The following is a 24,030-nucleotide window of genomic DNA, read 5'->3' as shown; positions in this document are numbered from 1 at the left end:
CCCACTCACACGCACTGAGTGTAGAAAAGAAACTTTAATAAAAAGGAGGAAAATCACCTTATATTAACTTGGGAAAACACCACAATCAGGATTCATAACACAACACTATGAGCAAAACACCCACCCACAGCGTGCTGGGCAGTGGCCTTTTGCCTCAGGCTCTTAAATCCAGACACCAAAAGCTCTTTGGATGTGCCCCTCCCTTCACTGCACCTCACTCACAGCTGCTGTGCTGGGTCAATGAAAACCCAGAGTTCACCTCTCACCTCCCAGGGGGAAAGCCCCTTTCTCCCTCTGCTGTCTGGCCACATTGCTGGTCACTTGCCGTTCCAGCCTGTCACCGCTCTGCTGGCCACCCTCTCTCCTCTGGGATGTCTTGTGGTCCCACCAGGAGCTGAGCAGACTGCCTAAAAGTAGCAGCTACCAGAGCCCAAACAGTAGCCCCATCCCTTCCACTCCAGGCCATGACCCTGCACCACCCTTTCTCCCCAAGGCCCCACTCCTATGCTGCCTCCTTCCCCAAGACCCCGCCTCCCGCTTACTGATCTTCGCCCCCTCCCCACTCACTTGCTCTTACAGTCATCACAAAGTGGTAAGGCAGAGCCCTCCCATTTTTAAAAGTCCTGGGGTGTTGTTCCCCCCTGTTCAAGCACCCCTGGGGCCCTGCACTTCACACAGCTCTCCCTGATTTCAGCTGTTAGTGAGGGAGCCTCACTGCTAGCACAGACTGGGCAATTTCTTGTATGAGAGACACTGTCCCAAAGCAGGACTAATGCTTAGACCTGGTTATCAGTGATTTCAGATCTGTTGGTCTGCAGCAAGAGTCTACATTGAGTCTTAATCAGCTCTGTTATTACACAGAGAAGAACAAAAGGGTCAAATGGTGCCTGGAATCCTTAAGAAGAATCCACCCCACCAAGTACAACACTTGTTGCTACCCGCTCTCAATTCCACTGAGAATGTTTTGGGGTCACTCCTTGCCTTTATCAACCTAGTGGTCTGGGAGAACAGCAATTAACAGGTGCTCCAGTGGTGCAATTGGTTAGCACACAGTACTTATAAGGCAGTGATGAGAGGAGCTATGCTGAGGCTGTGAGTTGAAACCTCCCCGGGAGCCCTGGTTTTCATTAACCAAGTGGTGTCACCCCCTCATTTGGCCCTGCGGAATGTAGAATGCTAGCCCCCTGAGGAGGAGAGGAGTCAAAAATGCCCCCTTCACTTATTATCTCCTCTCCAGAGTGCAGGTCAGAGTATACAATCCTTTCTGCCCCACCAGCCCCAGGTCACTCCACTTCCTGCAACCTGGTAACACTAGTCTACAATTTTTGAGAAGTCATCTGCTTCAGAGATAAAATGTGATATTTATTATGTATTTTGATTTGCTGAATTCAAATATAACAATTAAAACAACTGATTGGCTACTGTTTCTAAGGTATTTAAGTTTTTACATTTTATGTCTATGCATATTGTGTAAATAGTAGAGTTTTAATCATAAATTGTAAACCTAGGTCTTTTTATGTGTTTATGGTTGCTTTACATGATAATATTTCACCTGTCCTATTTATGTAACACTTTAAAAATCAGCAAAAGGGTTATATAAATAAAATTTATTATGAAACAAAAGGCAAAAAACTATTATGTACATAGTTTAGTCCTATTCAGTGTCTACTCGGCGCTTCTTGGCTTGTCTCTTGTATTCATTAAATGGAGTATCTCTTGTCACTGTCCAGCAATAGTCTGCAAGCATTGATGGACTCCATTTGCACTGATAGCCTGCCAGGAGATTCCACTGCTGTAGTCTGGAGCCCAACAGCTCTCCCTTACTCTTGGGTAGTTCCAAATCCCTGACAATGTCCTTCAGTTCACCTTGTGTTATGAGGTGTGGTTCAGAGGAGGAGGATGGGAGAAAATGTGGGTCCTGTGACATTGAAGTTTCAGGACCAGAAGTTTCATCCTCTTCCTTATCTGACTCAAGTGAGAATGATTCTGGTGCATCAAGAACCAGCAGTCCTTCTCTGTGGGGTACTGGGCGTATAGCTGATGGAATGTTTGGATAATGCACAGTCCACTTTTTCTTCTTTGACACACTTTTCCCACTTTTCCCAAAAGGCATAGATTTCCTTTTCCTGTTCAACCACTGGAGAAGATTTGTTGCACAAGTGTTGCAGCATATGTGTGGGGCCCACCTCTTGTCCTGATCTCCAATTTTGCAGCCAAAAGAAAGGCTTTCTTAACCATAATGGTTATACTGTGTTTTTGTGATGCAAAAGTCACTTCACCACAAACATAGCAGAAGTTATCTGAACTATTCACACAAGTATGAGGCATCTCTGTTCACTTTGGCTAAACAGAAATGTGTCCCTTTGCAAAATCAAACACTGACAAATAAGAAAGCAGGACACCTTATGATTTCTAGAGCTGATATAGGGCAATTTGTTCAGCAGAGTGATGTAAGCTTCGTTATGATTGCATCATCCATGACTTCTAGGAATAACATGATGCAATTCATATCATGTATGACACAATACCAGCTTCAGATTGCATCATTCATTGTTTTGCCTAAAAAGCAAGTACTGTCCAAACCCAGTCATAGATTTATTCACTGATCCAGTCAAAGATGTATTTTAGTCATTTCTGGTTTAAATTGAGATCCCTTCCCTTTATAACTCACTTATCCTCCGCCATTCACAAGTCAAGGGTCGTATATACTGACCCAATAGCATATCTTGAAAACTAGAGCCGATCAACAATTTTAAGCATCATTTTCGTTCTCAGTGACCCAGAATTAGTAAAGTTGGACTACATTTATTTCAGAAGCATTTTGGCTGTAGAGCAGTGTAATTGCAGGGCAGGCTGACCCCACACTCATGGGGTGGCGAGAAGTGGAGTGATCTGGCCCCAGCCTGCTGCACTCTGCTCCCAGTCTTGAAACTTGTGGGATGGGTGGGGGGGAAATGCCCCTCAACACTCACCAGCAGTGCAGCTGGGAGCTGGTGGAGCAGAGCAGGCTGGGTCCAGGTTATTCCACTTCCCACCGCCCAGTGAGTGCAGGGTGCACCTGATCTTCCTGCAGTCCACCGGGATGTAGCTCAGGGGAAGGAGTGGAGTTGGGGGGATGGGTTGGAGCAGTGGTGGGAAGAGGCGGGGTGGGGGTTTTGGGGAAGAGGCAGAGCAGGGGCAGCTTTCCTGGCCAGTTCAGCCAGCCAGGGGATCGGGCTGGCTGCTGGAGCATTACGCAGCTGTGTAGGGCACCAGGAAAAATGGGCAATTTGGTGCCTCCACATCCCTTAATCAGGCAGTGTCCCTGTAGTGTGTGCTGTCTTCATAGCTCCTTTCTCAATCTTTCTCACCCTCTTGTCTTGAGTCTCCTGTGTCTTTCTTTTCAAGCGCAGACTAACTGGCTGTTCAGAGGAGGGGAGGACCATGCCTATGTGTGGCCAGCAGACAGCGACAAAGACCCCTAGCCAGCCTGCTTCCTGCCATGCCAAACACACACTGAAGGCCACCCGCAGATCAGCATGCGGGGCGGCTGCGGATGCTCTGTGGCCAACATCAGAGGACGGTAAGAAAGCAGGGTCAGCCCCCCTGGTGGGGCCTCTAACCATTCCCACTCAAGGTGCTCACTTTGGCAGTGGGGCAGGAGATTTTACCCCAAGAGGCTTTTCCCCAGCTGGCGAGAAGCAGAGAAACACCAAAGCTCCCAAGGCGCTATGTAGCAAACCCCCTCAAGCACAGGGACAGAGGGAAAATGCTCCACACACTAGCCCGGGCAGCTGCTCATTTTCTTTGGCAAGTCAGGAATGGCAAAGGCTAGACTGGAAGCACCTGGGGCTCATGCCCCAGCCTTTGTGACCCACAAACCCCAACTCCTCCCTGTGGCTCTAGCTGAAGCCAGAGCGGCCAAGAAGAGGTTCCAGCCCAAAAGGGAGCAGGACTTTCAGCACAATGGTAAAACTGCACAAGAACAACCACAAAGGGACTCAAACCCTCAAATGCCTGATCCAGAGTCAGATGCTTTAGCCATTAGGCCATGGGGTCACATAAGAAAAATTTCTCCAAGTACTTCTTTGGAGAAGATGGACACTGTGTTTCTCAGACAGGTTATCTACTGAGGGGGGCTGAGACTCTCTGGGCACAAGAAGTCGAGTTCCCAGCGACATGTGAGACTTAATTCTATGGGGCCAGGTGCAGGACTTTGGCAGGGAGGCTTAGGCATGGGGGATTGAGGTGCAGCGAATGGACCGGCTGTCTAGGTGCAGAGATTTAGTCGCACTGAGGCACAGGAGGGAGGAAGAGGAGGAATCCTGCTGATGGACAGTGGCTTTGCAGAAAAAAGGGTGTTGATTCCCCCATCCTAAATGGGCTGGTTGGCTTGACCCTTCTTCCCTCTGTGGAACGGGGTGGGGACTGCAGCTCGCCCCTTGTGGGGCAGGAGGGCACAGGTGCAGGGCGCTGGGCTCCGATGCACCTGGAAAGCAGCTCCGGTGGGGTGGTGCAGGGCAGGGCCTGTGGTTTACATTCTGCATTGCCTGGTGCTAGGCTATTGCACAATCTCCAGTCACGCCACACAGCACACCCCAAGAGGCGGTGGGGGGCCAAGCAGATGATCCAGCACAAGGGGGAGAGGAAATGTGGTTGGGGGGAGGAAAGGTCTTCGGCTGCACTGGGGGAATGCAGAGCAGGGGTGACACCCCAGAAACCTGCAGCAAAGGGATGGACAGGTGGGCTGAGTGGATAGATGAGGCAGCAAGCCTGAGTGGGGTCTAATGGTCAGAGCAGGGTGGAGGTTGGGTTCTATCCCTGGCTCTGGGAGCAGAGGGGGGTCTAGAGGTAAGAGCAGGGGGACTGGGAGCCAGGACTCCTGGGTTCCATAGTGGCAACTGTTTTTTCCTGTCTCCCCTTCCCTGGAGATCCCAGCCCAGCCCCCTAGCAGAATCTGACTGGGGGAGGGGGTTGCTTTGCCACTCCAGACTTGTGATTAGAACCCCTCCTCCCACAGGCTCTGACATCACGGAATCTCGCCCCCCCCGCAAATCAAAAAGTAGGAGCCCCTCCCCACATGTGGAGGAAGCTAGTGAGTTTCTTGGGGGGTCTCTGGCAGAGGTGACAGCACCCACCAGACATCCACTCATGGTTGCAAGGAGACCCCCCTACACAGCCCCCTGCTATGAGGGGCTGGGGGTGTCCAGCCAGGGTCAGGAGGTGAGATGGCATCGCAGTGGCAGGAAAGGGGCAGAGCTGGGGGTGGTGCCAGGTCGGTGCTGGCTACACGGGGAAAAACCACACTGCTCCGTTACATATTTCCCAAGGTTATGGCTGAATACAGGGTTTGGAATGACTTCAGGGAAATATTTTGTTTCCAAACAGACTCAATATACCAAATGATGGTGCTAATATGCTCCCCCTGCGCCCCTCCCCCATTACTCCAGGATCTGAGCATCTTTCTAATTTGCAGGGTAGTTCTCCTCCCAGGCTTGTGTAAGAGCGGGAAGCACCACCAGCCCCATTTCCCGCACGGGAGAACTGAGGCCCAGAGAGGCTGAGTGATGTGCCCAAGGACACTTGGGAAGTCTGTGGCAGAGCAAAGCATGTTTCTGCCTCCCCTCTCCCTGGTTTGGCCTGCTGCTGGGTCACTGGTTGGTGCAGGGGCGGAAACTTGGGGGAAAGGGCAATGTGAGGGCAGGGGAGGGGTGTATTGGGGAGGGGCAATGCGAGAGTGGGGATTCGGGGGAAGGGGCAGAGTGAGGGTGGGGAAAAGGGGCAATGCGAGGGTGGTGCCTTGGAGGAAGGGGCAGGGCAGGGGCAGGACTTTAGGGAAAGGGGCAGGGATTAGGGGGAACAGGCAATGTGAGGCGGGGACCTCGGGGGTAGGGGCAGTGTGAGGGCAGGACCTCAGGGAAAGGGGGGGCAGGAGCAGGGCTTTGGGGGAAGGAGCAGAGCGAGGGGGGGCTCGGGGAATGAGGAGGATTAATTCAGTTCAGTGGCAGGTTTGTCTGTGGGTGACACTGTTAGTGCAGTGGGTGTTTAAAGCCGAGCTCACCCAAGGGAGGGGCTATATGGCTGGGGACAGCGGGAGTTAGAGAAGCTGACAAGTAGCCGGTTACAAGGCTCATCAGACACACACAGAAACTAGCTCACACCCTAGACGGGGGGGTTAAAGCCCCAGCAAACAAGGGGCACAGGGAACATCCCCACGGTGCAGACAAATGTATAAAGTCATCGGACAGAGACAGATCTGGCACTAAACTGCCCCGCACACAGGGCCGGCTCCAGGCCCCAGCACACCAAGCGCATGCTTGGGTTGGCATGCCGCTGGGAGCACTCTGCCAGCAGGCTGCTCCGGTGGCCCTCCCGCAGGCGTGCCTGTGGAGGGTCCGCTGGTCCCGCAGGACTGGCAGAGCACCCCCCGCAGCGTGCCACCGTGCTTGTGGTGGCGAAATGGCTACGGCCGGCCCTGACTGCAGCCCAGAGCTCCTGAGCTCATGTGATCCGCCAGCCTCAGCCTCCCCAGGAGCTGGGATCACAGGCACCAGCCATGGTGCCCAGCTGGTTTTGCTGTCTTGCAGCTCAAGCTTTAAACTCTGCTTCTGAGCTCTGTGCCTTGGCCAGATGGGGACAGCCTGGAACTGGGTAATGCTCCTGCTTCCCCCACCCCGTCTCATGTCGGGCTGCAGGCATCGCTGTCCTCCCAGATAAGATCCCGGATATTTCGGTGTCCCCACCCCCCGTCCAGGAACCCAGATGTCCGGATGCCTCTGCTCCCCATACAGAATCCTGGATGTGTGGGTGTCCGTCCTCTGCAGAGGATCCCGGAGTGTGGATGCCCTTGTCCCCTCCTACAAGATCCTGGGTGTGTGGGTGCCACTCTCTCCCCATAGAAGATTTTCGGGTGGGTGGCTGGATGCCCCTCTTGCCCTTACAGCATCCCTGGTGCACAGGGGCCTCCCTCCAACCCAACTCAGGGTCCCTGGGGTGTGAGTGCTCCCATCCCCCGATACAGGCGGGGGCGAGGGGGTATAACTGGCTCTCACTCTCCCGCCCTGGCGGTGCTACAGCAGCTGTTCACAGGGGCAGCAATCCCACTGTCAACCTGCAGCTTTAACCTGCTCCAGGGATGACCTACTTCATCTCTCCTTTGGGAACCTGGGGACCCCAAACTTCCCAGAATCACTTTATTGACTCCAACCTTAGCACAGACACTGCTCAGCATGGCAGGGTGCAGCTCTGAATTCCGTCTGATTGCCTCAGCCTCCTACTGCACAGCAAGGATTATACGCAAGAGCCTTTGTGCCCCGCGTGTCCAGCCAGGACTGTCCCAGCTCCAGCTTTCAACTCTGCTTGTGAGCTCCCCTCTCCGGACAGACGGGAGCAGCACTAAGGGTCTTTAATCTAAACGCTGTTTGCATTCGACCCTTCAGATTGCAGATTATAACCCACGGACAGTTCTCTGAGTGCAGCCAAATCCTTCCTCAAACTAAACAGAAGCTCCCTTGGAAAGATCTGGATTTTTGCCTTTAAAAACAAAGAAAATGTGCATTGTTCTCAGGGCCGGCTCCAGGCCACAGCGCGCCAAGCACGTGCTTGGGGCGGTATGCCGTGGGGGGCGCTCTGTCAGTTGCCGGGAGGGTGGCAGGTGGCTCCAGTGGATCTCCCGCAGGTGTCCCTGCGGAGGGTCTGCTGGTCCCGCGGCTTCCGTGGAGCATCCGCAGGCACGCCTGCGGGAGGTCTACCAGAGCCGCGGGACCGGCAAGCGGCAGAGCACCCCCCGTGGAGTGCCGCCGTGCTTGGGGCAGCGAAATTGCTAGAGCTGGCCCTGATTGTTGTTCTGTTTACAGCGAGAGACTGAAGAAGCTCCATTGATTTCATTGACTGGCGGTTAAGAGGCGATTTAATCACTGTTTTAAATATGTTTTACAAATTCCCAGAGGGGGGAATATGTGATTTTAAAAGGTCTTTAATTCATCAGAGGAAGATTGAACAAGACCTCATTGGCCTGCAGTCGATGTCACAAAATCCCAACTGGAAATGACCATTTTTGAACCATGAGGCTGATTATCTAGAGGAACAAGCTCCGCAAGGGAGGTGGTAAATTCCCCATCAGTTGCAGTTTGTAAATCAACATTGCAGCCCTTGCTGCAAGATACCTGGCGTGTGGGTGTCCCTGTTCCGCGTTTCAGGGTCCCTGGTACATGGTGCCTCCCTTCCACCAGTTCAGGATCCCCACAATGGGTGCTCCCATCCCCCCATACAGCCTCTGCGGGGGAGGGGAGGTGTATAAAAAGAGACCGTGTCTCACCATCTTGCCCAGGCTACGCTGCAGAGGCTATTCACAGGCACGATCCCACTACTGATCAGCATGGGAGTTTTGACCTGCTCCATTTCTGACCTGGACCGGTTCACCCCTCCTTAGGCGACCTGGGGACCCCAAGCTTCCCAGGGATCACCATATTGATGCTGAACTTAGTGCAGACACCTGATCGGCACAGCCCACTACAGCCCAGAACTCCTGAGCTCAAGCGATTCGCCGGCCTCAGCCTCCCTAGGAGCTGGGATGACAGGCACCAGCCAAAATGCCCGGCTGACTTTACTTACTACCAGCTCCAGTTTTAACCTCTGCTTGTGAATAATGTGGCCAGACAGGGGCAGACTGCAACTGGGCTAATGTTCCTGCCTCTGTAGAGTATCTCAGATGTGTGGGCTTCGCTATCCTTCCCAGATAAGATCCTGGATGTTTCGGTGCCCTCTTGCCCCTGTTCAGGAGCCCATGTGTCTGGGTGTCCATATCCGTCCATACAGAGTCCTTATTGCCTGTGCCTCTGTAGAGCACCCTGGGTGTGCGGGTGCCTCTATCCCTCCCATAAAGGATCCTGGCTGTGCGGGTGCCTGTGATATTATCTGATAAAATATGACTATGTAGATCATTGTTGCTACCACTGTTATATAATCACAACAAATATTGTCCAAAGTGTGGCATGTAAGATGTCTATGGAAAGGTTATCATAGAATCATAGACTATCAGGGTTGGAAGGGACCTCAGGAGGTCATCTAGTCCAACCCCCTGCTCAAAGCAGGACCAATAGCAACTAAATCATCCCAGCCAGGACTTTGTCAAGCTGGGTCTTCAAAATCTCTAAGGATGGAGATTCCACCACCTCCTTAGGGAACCCATTCCAGTGCTTCACCACCCTCCTCGTGAAATAGTGTTTCCTAATATCCAACCCAGACTTCCCCCACTGCAACTTGAGACCATTACTCCTTATTCTGTTATCAGGTACCACTGAGAACAGTCTCAATCCATCCTCTTTGGAACCCCCTTCAGGTAGTTGAAGGCTGCTATCAAATCCCCCCTCAGTCTTCTCTTCTGCAGACTAAATAAGCCCAGTTCTCTCAGCCTCCTCTCGTAAGTCATTTGCCCCAGCCCCCTGATAATTTTCATTGCCCTCTGCTGGACTCTCTCCAATTTGTCTACATCCCTTCTGTAGCCGAGGGACCAAAACTGGATGCAATACTCCAGATGTGGCCTCACCAGTGCCAAACAGAGGGGAATCATCACTTCTGTCAATCTGCTGACAATGCTCCTACTAATACAGCCCAATATGCCGTTGGCCGTCTTGGCAACAAGGGCACACTGCTAACTCATATCCAGCTTCTCATCCACTGTAATCCCCCAGATCCTTTTTTGCACAACTGCTGCTTAGCCAGTAGGTCTCTAGCCTACAGCAGTGCATGGGATTCTTCTGTCCTAAGTGCAGGACTCTGCAATTGTCCTTGTTGAACCTCATCAGATTTCTTTTGGCCCAATCCTCCAATTTGTCTAGGTCACTCTGGACTCTATCCCTACCCTCCAGCATATCTATCACATCAGTGTCATCTGCGAACTTGCTGAGGGTGCAATTAATCCCATCATCCAGATCACCAATAAAGATGTTGAACAAAACCGGCCCCACGACAGACCCCTGGGGCACTCTGCTTGCTACCAGCTGCCAAATAGACATCAAGCCATTGATCACTACCCATTGAGTCTGACAATCTAGCCAGCTTTCTATCCACCTTATAGTCCATTCATCCAATCCATACTTTTTTAAACTTGTTGGGAAGAATACTGTGGGAGATCATATCAAAAGCTTTGCTAAAGTGAAGATATATCATATCCAGTGATTTCCCCATATCCACAAATCCAGTTATCTCCTCATAGAAGGCAGTCAGGTTGGTCAGGCATGACTTGTCCTTGGTGAATCCATGTTTACTGTTCCTGATCATCTTCCTCACCTCCAAGGGCTTGAAAATGGATTGCTTGAGGACCTGCTCCATGATTTTGCCAGGGACTGAAGTGAGGCTAACTGGTCTGTAGTTCCCCGGATTGTGTTTCTTACCTTTTTTAAATATGGCCACTATATTTGCCTTTTTCCAATAGTCCAGGACCTCCCCCGATCACCACAAATTTGATGATGTGCGGAATATGATTATGCTACTTGTATGCATGTATCACGTTTGTAACTGAAGTTATGAATATTAACTCTGTACCTGTATTTCAAATGTTTGTTCCTGTGGTAACACCCAGAAGGTATTTAGCCTGCACATCTTGAAGGGACCATTGAAGTTAAATGGCCCATTCAGGAATACTTAACTCACAATGGACCTTGGAAGATAACCATCCATACCTGATGGGACTTTCATATGAAGGTTCTATTGAGGGCCTTGTCTACACTGAGAAGTTTCTGTGTATAAAGCACCTAACCAGCCAATGGATTGTTACACAAAAGAGCTCAGATTTTGACCCTCTAGGACAGGGAGGAAGGGACAAACTTAATCCTGCTAATGGAAGCCACAGGTTAAACATTAAATGCCAAAACCTCAATGACATTGAACCAAAGATGTGACGTGACAAAAATATTTGTAAATGTACACGTGATATATTTGATGATAATATTATTGCTGTTAACTTTTGTGACTTTTGTTTCTGATACCAAAAACTATAAAAATGTACAATGTGCATGAGCTTTTGGGAAAACCCTTAAGCATGTTGGGAACTCACTATGTGCTAGACACCATTATGGTTATGCTGTGTCATTACCTGACAACACACTTTATGTTAAAAGACCTCGTGAGACTAATGTTTCACAGCTAGTGCCTGTAACCAGTCTTAAAACGCTGCAGAGCAGAGAAGACATTAGAGACCTAATGGGCAAAACACCCTGTTGCTTTCATGGCTAAATGCCAAGTTTCCTACACTCTGGAGAACAGTAATAGCTACATCAGTGGTCTGCAATGTTTTTAAGGTCACTTTTTCAATTTAAGCACAGTCCAGGATCTACCTGAAAGACAATGTAGAAATAACAGTAATCACACAAAGCAAACACCCTTGCCCCACTCCTGCCCCAGCCCCAGCCCCGCTCACTCGAGGATCCTGAATTGTGGGGGAGGGATGCACCCATGCAACAGGGATCTTGAAAAGGAGAAACACAGACACCAACATAGCTGGTGTCCTGTACTGGAGGCTGAAGTTGGAAGTGGGAGAATGTGGAACCAGCCGGGCACTGTGGCTGGTGCCTGTGATCCCAGCTCCCAGGGAGGCTGAGGCCAGCGGATTGCTTGAGCTCAGGAGTTCTGGGCTGCAGCAGGCTGTGCCGATCGGGTGTCTGCACTAAGTTTGGCATCAATATGGTGATGCTTGGTGTCCCCAAGTTGCCTAAGGAGAGGTGAACTGGCCCAGGTTGGAAATGGAGCCAGTCAAAACTCATGTGCTGATCAGGAGTGGGATTGTGCCTGTGAATAGCCACTGCAGTGTAGCCTGGGTGAGACACAGTCTCTTTTTACACACACACACCCTCCACAGAGCCTGGAGAGGGGGATGGGAGCACTCACACAATGGGGATCCTGACTTGGGGGAAGGGACGCCCCCCTGCCACACAGATCTTGAAAAGGGGAACAGTGACACCCACACACCACAGAGCCTGGAGGGGGGCAGGGGAATCACACACAGGAGCTAGTTCATGGGATGGGGGACATACCCATATGCTCCATTGCACCATTCTTAATGAGAAGAACGGGGACATCCACACAACAGGGATCCTTAACGGGCTAGGGGACACCCACACACTCCACTATTAACCAGGAGGGACAGGGGCACCAGACACCCCCAGTAGTGTGGAGAACACCCACATCCACCGGATTCCTCATGGCTAAGGCAGAGGCACCCAAACACCAGGGATTGTAATGGGGCCCAGAGCACCCACACACCAGGGATTGTTAAGGGTTGAAGAGACAGGGACACCCACACACACTGAGATCACATCCTTGAAGGAATCCAAACACCCCACAGAAGGACCTGGTCTGTTCCATGATGGCAGCCCAGCCTGGGTGAGTCAAAGTCTCTTTTTATACCGCCACACACCAGAGATCCTGACTAGGGGAAGAGAGACACCCACCCACCAGAGATCCTTAATGGTCTAGGGTGCACCCACACACCAGGCATTCTTATGGGTAGGAGGAATGGAGACAGTCATACACACTGAGATCACTTCCTCCCAGGAGCCTGGGCCAGACAGGGAGACACAGTCCCCCCTTTACATATCTGCCAAACAACCTTCCTCTCACTCCCTCCACACACACTTCTTATTTGAAGGTGAAGGGAGGGAAATCACATAGAGGATTCTTAACTGGGGAACTTGGGCTACCCACTTACCACCAGAGATTCTAAGGGTAGGAGGAACAGGGACTCCAACCTCTGTAGCATGGGAGTGGGTTGCCTGCCGGGATCATCTGGGCATATTTCACCTGGTCAGTTCCCTGCCATTGCCTTGCGGGGTCCTTGTTCGCTGCCTCTGGTACCCAGTTTAGCCTCCTTCCTGAGGGCTGAAAGGCTTTGATCTATCTAAGGTCTTTGGGATCAATATGTGCACTGTCCTGTGTCATACGGGGGTCCGACTAGCTGAGCTAATGGCCCCTTCTGCCCTTAAACTCCATGAAAACATTTCCCTGGTTTCTCCTTGCGCCTGTCAGACACCACAGGGAGGGGCCCAAGAGAAGATCCTGGACACAGCGCTCTGGCTCTTACTTTACTTGGTGACGTCAGCGCTTTCCTAGCAAAGCTGCTGCTAAAGCGCTGGATTTGGGGAACTGTTCGCTTCGGTTCAGAGATCTGCCTGCGGGGTGTTAACCTGCCACGAGGAGGTTGTGGGAAATGCAACCAGCAGCGGGAGGCATTGGCTGAGCTCCAGGCTGCCCCCGTGTGGCCAAAGCTTAGAACTGAGCAGCGGAGTTTAAAGCTGGCGCTGGGACGGACCTGGAGGCTCTTGCATGTAATCCTGGCTATGCACTAGGAGACTGAGCGTACCTGATGCCGGCGTTCAGGGCTGCATCCCGGGGTGCTGAGCAGGTGTCTGTGCTCAGGTTGGCCTCTCTACGGTGCTTTCTCGTAAGTTTGGGGTCGCCAGGTTCCCTAGGGAGCCAGGCAGGGAAGCTGTGAAAACTCTGGTACCAATTGACAGTGGGACTGCTCTGTGGAGAGCTGCTGTGGCCCCGCCAGGGAGAGCCGGTCTCTCTTTATGCAGCCCCTCCCGCATTCCTCAGGACGAGGGTTGGGCTCAAAGAGCCGTGCCCCGTGTTTTCACCTCCCTGTGGAGCGCACAGTGCAAATAACCCTCAGCCCATCAGCTCAGTTCCAGGCTCCACTTCCACCCGCTCAGAGCGCAGAGCTCCCAGGTTGAGCCTGAAATTATAAGTGTGAGAGTCTGCCACCAGCTGGGCACCGTGGCTGGTGCCTGTGATCCCAGCTCCTGGGAAGGCTGAGGCTGGCGGATCGCTTGAGCTCAGGAGTTCTGGGCTGTAGTGGGCTGTGCCGGTCAAGTATCTGCACTAAGTTCGGCATCAATACGGCGATCCCTGGGGAGCTTGGGGTCCCCTGGTTGCCTAAAGAGGGGTGAACCGGCCCAGGTCGGGAACGGAGCAGGTCAAAACTCCCGTGCCAATCAGTAGTGGGATCGCGCCTGTGAATAGCCCCTGCAGCATAGCCTGGGCAGACAGCGAGACACGGTCTCTTTTTATACAGACACCCCCTGCAGAGCCTGGAGGGGGAGGGAATAGGAGCACCCAGACGATGGGGATTCTGACTTGGGGGAGGGACGCACCCAAGCAACACAGATCTTGAAAAGGGGAACAGAGACAGACCTGCCCCTCGCCCAGGGCCGGCAGCGCCTCCGGCGGCGGGATCTTCGGCCGCCCCGGTCCTCGCTCTCCCGCCCCCGCCCCGATCAGCTGCTTTGAGCAGGGGGTGAAAGGGGCGAAGCGGCGCAGCACGATCCTACGCGGGGCAGTTTAATACACCGCACGGGGGGGGGCACGGCGGGGATGAGGAGTTGGGGGGGAGGAGTCAGGTTGACCCAGGGACCCGCCCTTACCAGGCTCGAGAGGACGGAAGCGCCCCGGCGCAGGCTGGGAGTTGTAGTTCCTGGCTCTTCTCAGAGCGGAAGTGACGGACAGGTTGCTCAGACAACTGGGCCCTTCCCGGTGCACACTGGGAAGCGTAGTTCCCACTCACACGCTTCCTTCTATTGGAGGAGGGGCCGTAGCTCGTCACTTCGCCGCGCCCCTCCCCGCTCCCTGATTGGTGGAGAGAGCGCGGGACAGAGACTGCGCGTGGGGTGAGGCCCCGGTTCCCTCGCCCCGAGGTTTCGCTGCCGCCCCCCAGCCGCCCCCCACTGATTTCAATAGGAGTTAGGCGCCAAACCTAACTTAAGCACTACTGGTCTATTTCCCATTCCAATTTTCACCAAAACCAGTACGGTTCTGCTCACTGATGCCTAGAATATTCCTGGAATTTTGGAATTGACTGGATGTGGTGTTCACAAGTTCATGTTACAAACAGAGAAATGCCATCAAGTAGAGTGAAGAGCTCACATTACTCAGTAAACAAGTTTTCAAATGTTTTTCTCTCACAGATTGCTTCTTCAGATAAAGAATATTTCTTCTCCCAACCCACCCTGCCTCATACCTACAGTACCCCGCTTCAACAAGAGAGTTCAATGGTGTGAAAAGGTAATTTTAGGACAGGATTAAGGGGATCAGTGCAAACCAAGTGGTTTAAAAGTGGTGGGTGCAGTCAGTCATTACATGATGATGTATACAGTCTTTGACATCACACTGCATTGCCAAGGGCACAATAGTGACATCTCGTGCAGAGAAGTGTCAACAAGAAGTGGGCAGCATTATCTTCTGCAAATATAATCAACTTGTTTGTCTGAGTGATTGGCTGAATAAGATATTATATTACGCCCATAACATCACAGGCCATAGATGGTCAAAACACCTGACTTTATGGTCATTGCTGTGGTGATGGCACTTTCACATCACTGGTATCTGATGGCCATAGATGGTCAAACCTTTTGGGATTTTTCCTTATATGGACACTCAGAGCCACAAATAACAGGTGACCCATCTCAGCCAAGTAATAAAGAGATTGTGTGACATGCCAGCCAGCCTCTGCCTATAAAGGCTGGAGCTGCCAGCAGGGCCGGCTTTAGACCAATTCAACCAATTCCCCTGAATCGGGTCCCGCCCCAAGAGAGCCCTGTGGCCAAGCCTTAGTATGGCATACTGGCAAGAGCTGGTGCGCTGTACCGAGGTGGCTTGGCTTCCCCAAGGTGGGTATTTAAAGGGCCTGGGGCTCCTCTGCTTCTACCCCCCTGGCCTTTTAAATAGCCAAAGCAACCCTGGGGAAGCGGTGCAGCTTCGGCGGCTATTTAAAGGGCTGGGGCTGTAGAAGCAGTTGAGCCCTGGGCCCTTTAAATAGCCCCTGAACCCAGGCTGCTGCTGCTACCCTGGTGGTAGAGGGAGGAGGAGGGGACACGCACCGTACAGGGTGGGCTGCACCCCCTGTACCTAAACCCCCCTGTCCACAGCCAGTTCCTGCTGCACCCCCTGCCTGCACCAGCTCCGCACCCCCTGCCCTGCCTGACCAGCCCGTCTTCAGCCAGCCCCGCACTCCCTGCCCGCAGTCAGCCTGTCTCCTGCCCGCCCCTGCCGCACCCCGTCCTGCCCGCACCAGCCCTGCACCCGTTGCCCTGCCTGCAGCCAGACCCTACCTCCAGTCAGCCCTTGCCCTGCCTCCAGCCAACCACATGTCCACTGGTGCACTGCAGTACCCCGGGCAGTAACCCTGCATACCTACTTCAATGAGGTAGGCAGGGAGCAGCTGGGACCCACACATGTGCACACCCTAGGGTGACCAGACAGCAAGTATGAAAAATCAGGACAGAGCATGGGAGGTAATAGGATCCTATATAAGAAAAAGACCCCAAAATTGGAACTGTCCCAATAAAATCAGGACCTCTGATCACCCTAGCACACCCAAAGGGAGTGGCGAGGACCCACACGTGTGAAACGGAGCTCATTTCTAGTTCAGGCCCATCTTTTTAAATAAGAATTTTTAAGTAGGGTTAACATCTGTATTTTCTTGGACATGTCAGGCTTTTTGGTTCTTAAATTGCCATCCAGGAGGAAAATACGGATGTACGGTAACCCTATTTGTATAAAAAGTACATAATATGGCACATCCCTTAAATCAGAACTTTTTATAGGGAACCAGTTGCTAAGAAATGAAAGGCTTTTTTTTTTTACTTTTTTTTTTTTTTTTTTTTTTTAGTTATCCCAGCCGGGGCCCCGCCGAAAATGTTCGAATTGGGCCCAGCACTTCCTAAAGCCGGCCCAGGCTGCCAGTTCAACTCACGAGCTCCAGAAATCCCAACAAGAACAGGCTGGCTGCCTCCTGTAGGCAAGACTTGAAAGCCAGATGCCTAGTGTGATGGAAACAAATAGAAGGTGCAGAAGCTGTGACAGGTTAGATCACAAGGACCTCTGAAAGGGAGGGATGGAACTAGGGTTACCAGATAACAACTGTGAAAATTTGGGACAGTGGTGGGGGGTAATAGGAGCCTATATAAGAAAAAGCCCCAAATATCGGGACTGTCCCTATAAAATGGGGACATCTGGTCACCCTAGATGGAACATTTTTACAGTTCTTGGTAATAGCAACACATTAGTTAGAAAAATTACGTTAGCAATAACAACAAATTCATTGCAAGGGTCCACCTACAATCATTTTTGTCATCATGCCACACCTTTGACTCAATACTATTGGGGTTTGGGCCTTTTAGGGTTAACCTGTGGCTTCCCTTTGCATACTTCCTCCTTGTTCTGAAGGATCAAACCCTGATTTTTCTTGCTGAAGAGAATTCACTGGCTGATGGGGTGGGCTCTCTTTGCGAACAACCATTAGCAAGTCTTTCTTCTCCCTGCCAGGCAAGTAATTTGCATCAACACAGAAGCACAGACTGCTCACTTAAAGAATCAGAATAGAGACATTCCTGTTCCAACACCTTTGTCTTCCCAACCAGCTGGCCAAACACAGCCACTTGGTTATAGAGCTGCTCAACTTTCTTAACAGCTCTTACTCCATCTGAGACCTTTTCAAAGCTATCCACACTGGCTCTTTCAAAAGGAAAGTCAGTAGATTTTTACATATCTTCCTAAGCAGTCTTTAAAGGGTTAAGTCAGTCTGTGAGTTAATTAACTCTTTCTGGCCCTGTTGCCTTGCAATGAGATATTATATTACACCCATAGCGTCACAGGCCATATATGATCAAAACAGTCGTGGCCATGCTGGGACCAGGCTGGGCCTGGGGCACTCAGCTGGGGCCAGGTAGGGGCCAACGAAGCCAGGCCGGAGGGAGCCGCTCAGTCGGGAACGGACTGGAGGGATCCGTTGGGCTGGGCTGGGCTGGGCTGGGCCTTGCCATGCCTCCCTGGAGCCCTCCTCACGTTCCTTTCCCCTGGTACAGCCTTTGTTCCAGCCCAGGTGGTAGCTAGTGGATTTCTCATGATAGCTGCCCCATTTGTTCTCTTCCACTCAGATACAAAAGTGATACATTTATACAAATAGGATGACCGCGTTCAGTAGATTATAAGCGTTGTAATGATGCCTTACAAGAGACCTTTTGCATGAAGCATATTGCAGTTACATCATATTCACGCTCATTAGCATATTTTTATAAAATCATCTAGAATGGAACACGACAACAGCGAATACGACGACAGTGGAGACACCTCCAAAGAAATACCCTAGAGCCCTTGGGCCATCACGCTTCAGGAATGTGCGTGAGGTACTAGGAGACCTGGAGATGGGGGATGTCCTGCTGGCCGTAGGTCAGTGTTGTGAACCTCCAGTTGCTAGGCTGAGTTTATCTATCCCCTGGCAATAAAACTTTGTCTTGTTTTCACAGCCACTTTCAATCTCCTGGCTTCTACCCCCTACCCTGTTGTCAGGGCATTGTGCAGCACCCTTTCCAGCCTACCTGGGTGCAGGAGATGGAGGAAGAGAGCATCTGCCATCCAGCTCCATCCCATCTAGAGCAAGTGAGTGGAGGTCTCCAGAGCCATCGCCAGTGTGGTGGGAATGGCCCAGCAATAGGGCTCCCAGCCCTTCCCTTGCAGGAGTTTGTTCCCAACGTCGAGAGTCTTTGGGGAGGGCAGAACCTGCCAAGTGCTGAACACCCACAACCGCAAGCAGTGAAATCAGTGGGAACTGAGGGTGACTCCTCCCTCCTAGGATTGGCACCTTGTGAACGAACTTTCGTTGAGGACTATCCAGGTTCTGCTCTTTCTCTGGCCTGGGAAGGAGCGGGGCCTTCTGGGGTGGAGGGAGCTGCTTGTCCGAACTAATGGAGAGCCCCATTGCTCTGAAAGAACGAGACTCTCTCAGTTTCAGGGCCTTATTGGTGAGGGGGAACATTGGGAGCAGCCTGTGCTGTGAGCTGCTGCCAGTGGGTGTGGACGGCAGCCCCCCTGCCCTGGGGTGGGGTGTGTGGTGAGTAGGAATTGCCTCAGCAGAGGGGATGTAGGCAGGGGAGCAGGCAGGCCTGTTAATGAGAGGCTGTCTTGAGCCCGACTCATGGCTGCTCCCCACTCAGTTCCAGGATGGGATGCGGATGCTGAGGAGGAAGGCTGGGCAGGTGGCTCTGGAGCCAGTAGGGAGCAGCATCCGTCTTGCCCAGGAGGAGACTGGCCCCTCTGTCCCCATGGGTGGGGAAGAGGCCAGTGGGCAGGCAAAGTGGAGAAGCTCCCTGACCTTCTGGAGGAAGAGAAAAACACCAGCTCCCTTAGTAGGCCCTGAGGCACCTTCTGGTCCCAAATGGAGGTGGTCTCAGATGATGCTATGTAGGAGGGACCCAGGAGAGGGCGGGAGCCGGGCAAGGTGGCTCTGCGACTTCCTTTCCAGGAAGCAGAGGAGCCAGGAGCCCAGCCCCAGGGCCCAGCAGGAGCCATCCACCAGCCTGGCCACTGAGGAGCCCCCAGCCAGCCCAGAGCAGGAGCTGGACGGCTTCGGCACGGGGACCAACAGCTCTGCCTACTCCTGAGGGGCCAGCTCTTCTGTGGGGTCTGACAGCCCTGAGGCTGAAGGCTCCCTCTGTGCAGGTGAGGGAAGACCCGGGGGACAGGGAGAAGGACGGGGGCAGTGGGGGACTAGTAACACCCTGTGCCCATTGGGTCACCAAGGCGCCAGGACTGAGCCACGGGAGCCCCACTAACACCATGGGGGTGGCACAGCCACACCCTGTGACGGGATGCTGGGCAGAGTCTGGGGAGCTCCAGCCTTCCCTTATGTTGGGGGTGGGGGGCTGACGGCCATGGGGCCCTGAGGCTGATGGGCCTGAGGGTGTCTCTGGGAGAGGCAGAGTGGGGCCCTCTATGCCATGGGGTTTCTTGTTGAGGATGGGGGACATTGAGCCATTTCTCTACACTGCATCCCCCCAGTGGCAGCAGGGATTATCCTTTCTCCTTCTCTCCCTGGTCCAGAGACCCCCAGTGCCCAGCAGGAGCGGTCTGAGGAGGAGGAAGAGAAGTAGGTTGAGGAGGTGGAGGAGGAAGAAGAGAAGGAGGAGGAGAATGTGTCCCCTGAACAAGACACCATCAGGGTCATCCAGGGCACCTCCAGGGCAGAGTTGAGGTACAAAAATCTTACAGCTGCGCTCCCCCTGAGTCTGCCTTGCCTCTTCTTCCATCCCCACCCACACAGGGGTGTCTTGTCCCAGAGAATCCATCACCCCCAATGGGGGGAACTTCTCCCTTGTTACCTGGCACCCCATAGTGGGAGCATGTGTCTCATGCACGCCAAGGTGTCCGCTCCCCGCAGACACTGTTCCAGTTACAACCCCAGTCTGTGCAGGGCGACGCTGGTTTCGGGAAGCGGGGCGGCTTTCCCTGTCCAACTCCATGGGGTTCCTGAGCCATGGAGCTGGTGTAGTTAGGTTGGGGAGGTCCCTACCTAACTGTCTGTCTCTCTCTCCCCACCCCACTCGTAGTTGGTGGCCAAACAGCTCCACTTCCTCCATACTGTCCCACGTCTGTGCTTCTCGGCACAGCAGCAGGGGCTGAACACTCTGAAGCCCCACTTCTCCAAAGCGGCCCTCGTGGAGAGCATTGCGGTGAGTGGGACCCCCGTGTCTGGCCCCTGGGATGAGGGACCCAGAAATGGGAGGAAGAGTTGGTGGGGCCAGAGGGGGAAGCAGAGGACAGTGGTTCCTGGGGCTGAGGGCTGAGGAGCAGGGAAGGGAGAGCTTCTGACATCGATCGGGATCTGGCAGTGGGGGAATTGTAAGGCCGGAGGGGAGGGGGAAGGAAGTTTGATGGATGGGAGGAATGGGGGGCCCAGCTGGTTGGGGGTGGGGGTGACACTGGCTGTTTCTGCAAAGCACTTTGGCCTCCTCCCTGGGAAGTGCCTGTGGGTCTGTGGGGCCTGAGTCTTACATGCAATTTTATCTTCTGGGGTCTCTCAGCAGCTGATTGAAAATCTGCCCGTGGTGCCAGAGCCAACCTCCATCATCTCCAGCTCCATGGCCGCAGTTTGCAGCCTCAGGTATCAGGACCGTCCCATCCAGCTGCCCTAACCCTGATGCTGATCGGGTCTGGAGCCGGGAGTCCCAGATCTTCTCAGGCCTAGATTACCCCCAGCTGTGGCTGTTCATATCCCCCAGCAGAGGCGGCAGGAATGTCCCCCCTTTCCTGGCTGGGGGGTGATTTCACTCCAATAACGTTCGAGTGGCCATAGGGAGGGGATCACTGCAGGGGAGGAGGTCATGTCCATGGCATGCCAGTGCCACTCCGGTGCTGCCAAGGATAACACAGGCTCCTCTCTCCCTCCAGCAAACTGAAGCAGCTGCTTGCCCTGGAGCTGGAATCACACCTCCTGCGGGCTCTTCTTTAAACCATCTTCACCATGGGCACTGGGCAGGATACCACCCACTTCTAGGTAGATCACGATCCTACTTCTCTGACCCAGGAGCAGTAGCCACCTCTGGTCCCTGCTCCCTCGCTTCGATGGAGCTGCTGAGAATAGGGGAGGGGTGAGCAGAGCTGGGAACAGGCCCGGGACAAACTGGCAGGGATGACTTCTTCCCTCCAGGGCGGATTGTGTTACCCCTCTGTGGCTGATCCCAGCCTTCCCTCTCCTCATTCTGTGCTCTGCTGCATGGACTCTCCCGGGGATCTTTCCTCCCACCCATTGCAGTTTGGCTGGTCCCTAGTCTGCTGAGTACCAGGCCCTGCACAGAGAACTGCTAAGGGCAAGGATTGAGGAGCCAGCAGGCATCCGGCCATGAACTCTTGCTAAATGTCCTTGGAGTGATGTGAATGGGAGAGGCCAGGATGTGCCTTTTGGGTCTGGCCAGGGCTCCCAGAGAACCCCCCTGGTCCTGTGACTGGTGTAGCCCCATGTCCCATGACTGACGGGTGTTCCCTCTTCTTGCAGGCTCTGCACAACACCTATTTACAGAGCCTGGACGCCATGGTCGGGAGCCTGCTCACCGAGACCCCCCCCTGCCCGACAAGCTGCAGCACCTCTTGGAGGTGAGTAGAATGGGTCTGTCTGGGGCGGAATTTCCCCTTAACCCCATCAGAGGGCTGCAGAGGAGAGACTAGAAGAGTTCTGTTTCCATTGTGTCCTCCTAGCTTGGATCCAAGCGCCCCATATTCCCAGAGCTGTCAGTGCAGTGCAGTGTTGGGACCATTACGCCTCCTGGGGTGGGGGCGCAGGGGAGCAGAGGGAAGGAGCTGGGACTGTCAGCCAGAGCTCTGCATGGTGGCATTAAGCACTAACAGTGAAAGCCAGGCCTGGCTGGGGCCTGAGAGACTGAAAGCCACCCCTGTGAGATGCAGGACATGGGCCTCTGAGAAAAGTCACTGGCTCCTTTCTAGGGAGACCCTGAGATACAGGAAGAGCCTCAGGGAATCAGCTCTTCTGTCCTAGGGACACTGCAGTTCCTGGAGGGATTGTCCTCATGGCCACTCCATCCATCCTACCAAGGCTTTTGCAGCTGGGGTCTGGGGTCCAGGGCATGTGCCTTGATCGTGACGTGCTGTGCATGGATCAGAGCACATGATTTGAGGGTTCAGAGCAAACAGACCAGCCCCAAGACCGACCATTGTCCCAAGACAATGACAGCTTGTGCCCAGTGGAGGACAGGGCCAAACAGCTCGGCTTCCTCCATGCTGTCCCACGTCTGTGCTTCTTGGCACAGCAGCAGGGGCTGGACACTCTGGAGCTCCACTTCTCCAAAGTGACCATGCCATCAGGGGCTCATTCACCTGCACCTCTGCCAAAGTGATATATGCCATCATGTGCCAGCAATGCCCCTCTGCCATGTATATTGGCCAAACCGGACAGTCTCTATGCAAAAGAATAAATGGACACATCTGACTTCAGGAATCATAACATTCAAAAACAAGTAGGAGAACACTTCAACCTCTCTAACCACTCAGTGACAGACTTGAAGGTGGCAATTTTGCAACAAAAAAACCTTCAAAAACAGATTGCAAAGAGAGACTGCTGAACTTGAATTAATATGCAAATTAGATACAATTAACTTAGGTTTAAACAGAGACTGGGAATGCTTGGGTCATTACACTAATTGACTCTATTTCTCCATGTTAAGTATCCTCACCCCTTCTATGGGTCATCTCGATTATCACTTCAAAGGTTTTTTTCTCCTGCTGATGATAGCTTATTTCAATTGATTGGCCTCTTACAGTTGGTATGGCTACTTCCACCTTTTCATGGTCTCTGTATGTATAAATACCTTTTTTCTGTGTGTTCCATTCTATGCATCCGCTGAAGTGAGCTGTTAGCTAGTGAGTGTCCCATCGAACGGACACTTAATTCACAACGGGCCATGGGAGGCGCCCATCAACACTGAACGGACTTTTCTGTGAACGTTCCATCTGACGTATCCTGCAAAGTAGCCATCCTGCAATGACTGAGCAAAATCGGGCATGGACGGGGACTTGCCCATGTGACTCCAAGCTCCCATCTTTCACCTGTGATTTTCCACTAGCTGTGCTGAGGACTTTGAAACAATGGGTTTCCCTCCACATGACAGAAGTTAAGAGGCCCTGGAAACATCTCCAGTGTGCCTCTATCCTGCTCCAGCCTCTTTCCTGCTCAAACCTCTGGACTATGGACTTATACTAATGGGAGCATCTAACCAAGGAAGAGGAACTTGCAGTGATTTGAAAGCACCAAAAGACTTATCAAGCCAGCAGTTTATTCCATCACTGCTATAAGCCTGAACCAAGAACTTTGCAATTATTGTATTTGATTCCTTTAACCGATTTTAATTCTCAGCTTTCTTTCTTTTTATAAATAAACCTTTAGCATTTAGATACTGAAGGATTGGCATCAATGTGATTTTGGGGAAATATCTAAGTTATCTATTGACCTGGGTGGGTGGCTGGTCCTGTGGGATCAGAATAGCCTCTTACTTGAAGACATTGATTTTAAAGAACCACTCATTTCTCAGTCTGGTGTTTTCGGTGGTAATACAAGGACTGGAATTCCCAAGGAAACTGCTTTCGTGACTTCTTGTTAGCCAGTGTGGTGAAGCAGAAGTTTCCTTTGCAGGTTGAAGGAAAGGACAGACATTACTCATCTAATCGTAACCACATTGAGACGTTGAAGGGAGCAGAGCGAGGATTTGCTAC

At 52.6% G+C, this 24,030-nt stretch overlaps 2 protein-coding genes and 1 long non-coding RNA gene across 18 annotated transcripts in view; 1 reads left to right on the top strand and 2 right to left on the bottom strand.

The window, feature by feature from the left end:
• LOC127052538 (zinc finger protein 239-like) overlaps positions 1-24,030 on the bottom strand; it is a 232,021-nt gene that overhangs the window by 94,702 nt on the left and 113,289 nt on the right. The gene's annotated exons all lie outside the window — the stretch shown is intronic.
• LOC127052619 (major centromere autoantigen B-like) overlaps positions 1-24,030 on the bottom strand; it is a 362,626-nt gene that overhangs the window by 309,473 nt on the left and 29,123 nt on the right. The gene's annotated exons all lie outside the window — the stretch shown is intronic.
• The window catches only part of LOC127052655 (uncharacterized), a 28,223-nt gene continuing 18,902 nt past the window's right edge, over positions 14,710-24,030 (top strand). For 4 of the 16 annotated variants that reach the window (XR_007774787.1, XR_007774784.1, XR_007774786.1 and 1 more), the window contains exons 1-8: positions 14,719-15,036; positions 18,061-18,201; positions 18,279-18,646; positions 18,966-19,470; positions 19,852-20,002; positions 20,832-20,911; positions 21,199-21,304; positions 21,803-21,900. This is a non-coding gene — a long non-coding RNA (uncharacterized LOC127052655). The other 12 variants (XR_007774791.1, XR_007774780.1, XR_007774777.1 and 9 more) reach the window with 12 other exon arrangements.

Source organism: Gopherus flavomarginatus, chromosome 5, assembly GCF_025201925.1.
Source record: "Gopherus flavomarginatus isolate rGopFla2 chromosome 5, rGopFla2.mat.asm, whole genome shotgun sequence".
Lineage (NCBI taxonomy): Eukaryota > Metazoa > Chordata > Testudines > Testudinidae > Gopherus > Gopherus flavomarginatus.
The sequence above is the reverse complement of the archived record's forward strand: the minus strand, read 5'-3'. Positions and strand labels throughout refer to the sequence as shown.